The sequence below is a fragment of the Dermacentor silvarum genome, unplaced genomic scaffold (genome assembly GCF_013339745.2).
Source record: "Dermacentor silvarum isolate Dsil-2018 unplaced genomic scaffold, BIME_Dsil_1.4 Seq14676, whole genome shotgun sequence".
Lineage (NCBI taxonomy): Eukaryota > Metazoa > Arthropoda > Arachnida > Ixodida > Ixodidae > Dermacentor > Dermacentor silvarum.
Genome location: NW_023605752.1, coordinates 1 through 6,798, shown reverse-complemented (window position 1 = coordinate 6,798; position 6,798 = coordinate 1).

The window sequence follows — 6,798 nt, the reverse complement described above, 5'->3', positions numbered from 1 at the left end:
CGTGAACTATTTTACCACGCGGCTGCGCGCACGGCGCACTTTCACGACATTAGAATTCCCAGATGCTTAGGTTGTTATTACACAATACTTGGAGGTGTATGTTCATTTACTCGCCAAACGCGCCCCCCGCTGCTCGGGAGTCTCGGGCACACGGCGGCGCCATTGGTCGGCAACATCGGCGTCGGTCAGAATCCTCTAACGAGCTGTTCAAGCTATTCGTGAAGCGCTGCTGCAACGTCTGTCTCGGACCGAACTTTCTCGGGGCGCGACGCAGCGTTCCAAACAGCCCCGTCGTTACGTCCTCATTCCTCCTCCTTCAACGAAATGGCGGCGCTCTTCCTCATACAGAGCGCGCGCTCACCCTCGCCACAACGGTCGGATGAGGGAGGGTTAAACACCAATCGCGAAGCACCGCTAATCCCTCCTGCAGACTGTTTCTGCGTTGTACTAAGCTGAATTGCTACTGTGCCCGACGCACTTTGTTTTGCAGCGAAGCTGTTAGCCTCTAGTTGGTCGAGATTTTTCGTGTCCGCGTGCGCGGTGCTCACGCAAAAATGTGGGCCGATCCCAGAGACAGCGCAAAGAAGCGGGAAGCGCGCAGCGTGCTGCTTCTCCAAGAGGCATCACGTGACGTCATCGGGTGGCACCGTCACCTGATGAAGACGTCATCGCGTAACGTCACGTTTGACGTCATCAGATTACGTCATTAGGCGAATCGTCACGTGACGATGCCCTTTTTCTCGTATACATAGTTTGCACGTGACGTCATATCCGCCGCCTGCCCCGACCGTCCGCCATCGCTAGGCACCTCGCTACTAGCCGCTGGCCCGCTGCGTTTGTGTTCGGCGTTCGTTTCTACGTGTTAGCGCCGCGTGTTTGCTTTCGTGAAAGCTTTGCGATGGCAAAAGTCAGGAGCCCTGAATTTTACCCTTTCTACATGGACGAACTTGTAGGGCCGACGCGGGCTCGCTACAAAGAAAAGGTCGGAATGTGCGACGGCGTGGACCCATACTAGCTGCATGGATAACACACCCGGCCACGTTGTACGTGGATATTATTATCTTGTCCCGTCCACGAGCTACGTCACGCTGAACGAAATAAAGGCTTACAAATCGCTGAAGGCGCACAATTACTTCACGAGCGGTTGGATGAGGAAGGTTGCAGCGAAGCGCCTGTCGTCGGGTCTTACCATCGTCCTCGGCGAGGTGAGTCAATGAAAGCATATGTTTCTTGGCGTGCGGCAGAGAAAACTGGCTCAGTATTTTTTGTGCTGCTTCGTTCAGGGAAAGCTTTCTTGCCACAATGGTTCACCTATATGCACTTTTTCCCCAAGCTTCAAAACGTGTGTTCGTTTCTTTCTGCGAGTTTTGGTTTAGAGTTAGGTGCATGGGTCCGTGCATGTGAATTTTGTTGCGTTAAATAGAAGTAGCCCACTATATTGAGAGCATGCAGACATTCAAATATTGCTTAGCATATCGCTAAGCGAAGCACACATACCAAGAAATGACGATGCGAAGCAGTTTGTAGGCCGTTAAAAAACAAAACAAAATTGGGGTTTTCCGTGCTAAAACTACGATCTAATTGTCAAACACGCGGAAGTGGAGGGTTCCGGGATAATTTTGACCCCCCAGAGTTCTTTAACGTGCACTACAACACAAGTACACGGGCGTTTTTCAGAGCGGTAAAGGCGACTATGCGTGTGGGAGCGGGCGCTCACCAACCAGTACGGGGCTTTCGCTGCCGCCCTTTTACGATCATGCGTGATGTGCAGTGTTTTGGCGTGTTATATACTCGTCCGAAACAAAGTGACGACACGCAGGTTGTTCAGGTCCTTCCGATTTATCCGGGAAAGCCACAGGCACCGACGTTTCTCCGACAGCATTCTTGTGCGTTCGCACTGCCATGTTATTACGTTTGGTGTGGACCTACGCCCGGTTGCGTCCCAAATAAAAAAATACTGCTCCAGTCAGGTAGACTGCGCCCTCCCTGATAGTGAGATTATATTTGGATCATCAAAACAGTGATGCGTTTATGAATACCACCGATCCCCTAACAGCAGGCTAGTCACCCCCAACCCAGCGTGTTCTCCGTCAACGCCTCCTCCGTTCCAACGGCGGCGGCTAGAAACATGGTACGCGCGAGCGGCGCAGCGCGGCGCCAGCGGTCGAGCGCTGTACGGGGGCTGAAATAGAAATACGCCGCCCGGTTCTGCGTAGCTCGGCTTCGCGGCAGTGGTACCTCTTGTGCGGCAACCGAAAATCGCGCAGATTGGCATGATCACGACGCGAGAAGGAACTTCGGATCAACAACGCGTCAGCGCGCGCAGCCTGCCCCAGCACGCTTCCGCAGGCCCGCAGGTGCCTAAAGATGGCGGACAGGCTCGCGGACCGGTGCGGAAGTGACGCACGTGCAAACTATGTATATTCGAATTACAGTCCGAAGCTATCATGTCTGCAGCTTGTGTGCGAGTTGTACTTTACGAATTTTCTGATGCAATTTACCTTGAGAAAATTGAATTAGTTTAATAAGGCACTTGCGCTTGGCGGAGCGCCTAGAATAATGAGCATGTACGCTGCACTTCCGCACACGTGCGTGCGGGCGTGACGTACGTCGCTTGTGGTGGTGGTGCTTGTCTAACGTCGGCAACAGCTTCGCTGTACATCCGCTTTCCCATTGTGGAATGGGGGCGGATTTTTTCCCAGTGACCGATTACCTCTGGCATTTTATGCTGTCATGCAAGTGTATGCAAAATGTTCGATATTTTTTTCAAAGGTGTTTCGATTACTTGGTCCTTATACACATTGCAGTGCTTTTTTTTGTGTGTGCGTGCGTAGATTTTCCTACACAGAAAATTCCTTCTGCGACCGCCAAGGTGAAGGAACAGGCTCAAATTTGCAGCATTGGTACTATTCCGGACATCGTCAAATTCCGCCATTTTGTCGGGATTGTGTAATGGCGGAATTTTGAGCCAATCGGAGAGCCCCTATGGCAGGCCTCTGGGCCAATCATAACTGACAAGATGTCGAGTTCGACAGCATGGTGGAATTTGATAATGTCCAGAGTAATACCCCTGCACTATGAGTTGCTAGCGTGTCGCGCAGCTGCAGGCATGTCATCACTGTACAGTGGTTCACCATCAGTGCGCTTACCTTCTGAATGTTTCTGGATGCCGCTGGAGAGGTCGTAAGAACACGTAAGTACGTGAGAAGAAAACACGCTGCAGAGTCGGTAGTTGCGCGTTCGTTTCTTTTCTTTTGTTTCTTTTTTTTTTTTTTTTTTTTTTTTTGTCTGCGCGTACAGTGACAGCAGCGTCGTCGCATCCTCGTGACGTCACGCTCTGCGGCTTATCAGTCGAGGGGCCGTGTCACTCGCGAGCCGGTGCGTTCCGCATGAATACTGAGAGCGATTGTAAGGTCATATCTATGTGGGCGTAGTCACGTGTTCCTTATGCCGGCGGCGATATCTCGCAAGGCTTCAGATGCCTCGGACGCCTCGCAGTCGGCCACGTAGCCGAGCACTCCGTCCGTCAGCCTTCGAATCACTCCGATCATTCCGTCCACGATGTCTCGCTGCTCTCTTTGACTCTGTGGGCGGAAGCACGAACGGGAATTTCAGCGTCAGTCTGTACCACGGTGTAAGATATATACTCTTTAGGTGGGGACACTTCTCGGCTTGCTTGCGAGGCGAGATCGACTAGCAAAGGCGCGCGCCGATCGGTCAGGTGCGGCAGCGGATACCTATCGGCGGTACGATGCAATTCAAGACAGAAAAGGTTTTATCTAATGTTGCTATAGAAACCGGCGCTTCTGCGCCGCCGTATCTGCTCCGTCAAGGCGATGCCCTCTTCCCTCGCGCCCTGCGGTGACCTACTTTCACGCGTCGCGCAACCATTTCGGATTCCCGCGAATCGCCCGGTTGCTATAGCAACTGTAGATAAAACCTTTTCTGTCTTGAAGTTGCCTCGTACCGCCGATAGGTATCCGCTGCCGGCACCTGACCGATTGACGCGCGCTGTTGCTACTTTATCTGGTCGATCGCGCCTCGCGAGTGTCCCCACCTAAAGAGTATATATCTTACACCGTGGTCTGTACATAGCAGTCAGGGAGGGGAAACACAGGCCACGCGACCCCCCCCCCCCCCTTCCCCCCCAACCTCGGAAAAAAACTTCTTGGCTACGCCACTGCATAGTGGGCGTGCTGGAGATATAGCTTATTCGTAAACTTATTATCGTTTATGGATGACCGGGCTACGGAAGCCGTGGACTGTAGAGCGCTGGCAGCGACATATTGTGACTCCTTGTTCAGCTACAATGCATTTGAAACATTTATGTGTTGTGTGAGTGTTCTCGTCGAAAACATATAATTACAGTACTGCATGTTAGTGATTACAGGTATGTCGCTAGTGAGAGAGGGAGAGTAAGTGCGTTATTGTTGTAAGGTTAAAGAGTGGGACCTTTAGGGCTCCAATGGTCATGGCGATGTTGCATGCCTGCCTAGTTCAGTGAACAATACGACCCCTCTGATTGGCTGCATCAAGGTCATCTGATTCCCTAGTCGGGTCAACTAGGGAAGACGAATGTTTTATAAGAAGACACCTTGCGTGCAGTGGGGTGTGCCGACGTATTCTGATATGTGCTCAGACATGTAGTGAGCTGAGACTATCAAAGAGCTCCCCCATAGAGTGGGCTTCCATATTTGGAGGCACCGTAAATATGTAGAATAAAATTTTTTTTCTATCGCTCTTACTCCCGGACGTTCTCATCCCTCTGGCTGAAGGATCACCGGCCCAAACGCTACCCAAGTCACAACAATACGCTAGACGGACGTTGCCACCATTTGCACCTCATTTCTAGAGTCGACACCGCAAATTCCGGACACATGCAGCTTTTCTCGATGCCATCACGTTACGAATGAAATCGCATGCTTTTTCCCCTCGCCCTACAGTGATGGATTGGATTCAGATTTTCCCGCTACCGGTGCCAGTGTTAATCGGAGATAGGTAGAACGCTCCTTCCAATTTTCTGTCGTTCGTAAACCTCTCGCTTGTTTTGCTGTCACGGCTAACTGTTGCGCTTTTTGACATATGGTTCCGCTATTGCATATATTGGCTCTATTTACTGCTCGCGTAGGCAGCCGACATGTATTGGACGTCACTGGACTCGACGTCTGTCTTTGCGTGGATAAGAAATGTCAAGCATCTGCGCCGTCACTCTATTCGGGTGAAACAGTCCGAGTGAGTACGCGAGCCCGTGACGAGTGTGGTACCTCGGTACTACCAAGCACGCCTCGATTCCAACCTCTCACTCCGCAGGAGCATTACTCTATACAGGGGCCGCTTAATGCCCCTGCTTACTAATACAACATTACCATACAACAATGCTAAGCAGCATTAGGAGCATATACTATACTATATATACTATACAGGTTCACTACCGCTGAGTACCGCTTAGCGCTACCGTATTGGCGTGACTGCGCTTCAGCAATTTGTCATCGACGATTTCTGCGATCAGGAGTCGCTTGGGAAGCACCCCTCCGCTCCATGCATACGTTGAACAATCCCGATTATCCTAATGATTGGCCCTAGTCAGACAAGTACACGAAGCAACCTACAAGCTTATGGCATAATTTTGTTGGCTGTATAGCTGCGCCAACAAAATGAAACAAGAAATTGAGCTACTATGCGCATTGTCCAGTTCATCGTTCCGCTTGTCTCGTAATTATCTTTCTTTATGAATTACACGCGTCTCTGTTGAGAACGTTGTCAAGTTCCTTGAGACTGATATGCAAGAGACGCTCGAGGATAGTATGCAAGCTTATTACCTTTTCTGCCTCTGCCTCGCTGCTTGAACCACAGCACTGTCGACGCACTTCAGAAGCCTTGTTAAACGCTTCCTGCGCTAATATTGCAGGAAGCGAGCGCGGGTCGCCAAGCGGACCATGACATTCGCGGTTTAAGAAAAGATCCAGCTCTTTTATAGCCTGAAAACGAATAAGAAAACAGTAGCATGTCAGTTCTCGGGAGTTATGCGTTTGTTTGTTTGAAAACATCGTTATTAGGTTGTTTTGAAGGGTACTTCTGCTATGGACTATATACTTGTGTCTCTATACCAGGAGGGAATGGGAAGTGGGTTGTCAGGACGGGCTTCCAGGCTGTCAGGGTGGTATTGTACAGTGAGCTAAATTGGGGTGGTAGTACAGTGTGCCAGGTACCCTGTCTAGCTCACTATCTTGGTAGGAGGGTGATGCAGGAGTCGGTGTTGCAAACGTTTTCCTAGCGTGTCGCTAAACAGAGATAAAAATGTCACATTTTCGCTAAAGTTTGTTCCAATGTCGCTGAAATTATGGTTAGAACTGTCGAGTTAATGTGGTACAATGTAGAGGTTTTTGAAAACACTGTAATAGCTAACATAACTTAACGCATGTACCAAGACGTTTCACTTTCGTCTACTGCCCGTGCAGGTGAATAAGCAGTGAATTTACCAGTAGGGCGAAGAGGACTTTAATTTTACGGATGCATTTAAAATGAAATGCATCACGACAGCTGAAATGCTGTATTTACCTTCAGATTTTAGGATTACATTTCAATTAAAATTAAATTATGGGGTTTTACGTGCCAAACCCACGATCTGATTATGAGGCACGCCGTAGTGGGGGGCTCCGGAAATTTGGACCTCCTGGGGTTCTTTAACGTGCACCTAAATCTAAGTACACGGGTGTTTTCGCATTTCGCCCCCATCGAAATGCGGCCGCCGTGGCCGGGATTCGATCCCGCGACCTCGTGCTCAGCAGCCCAACACCA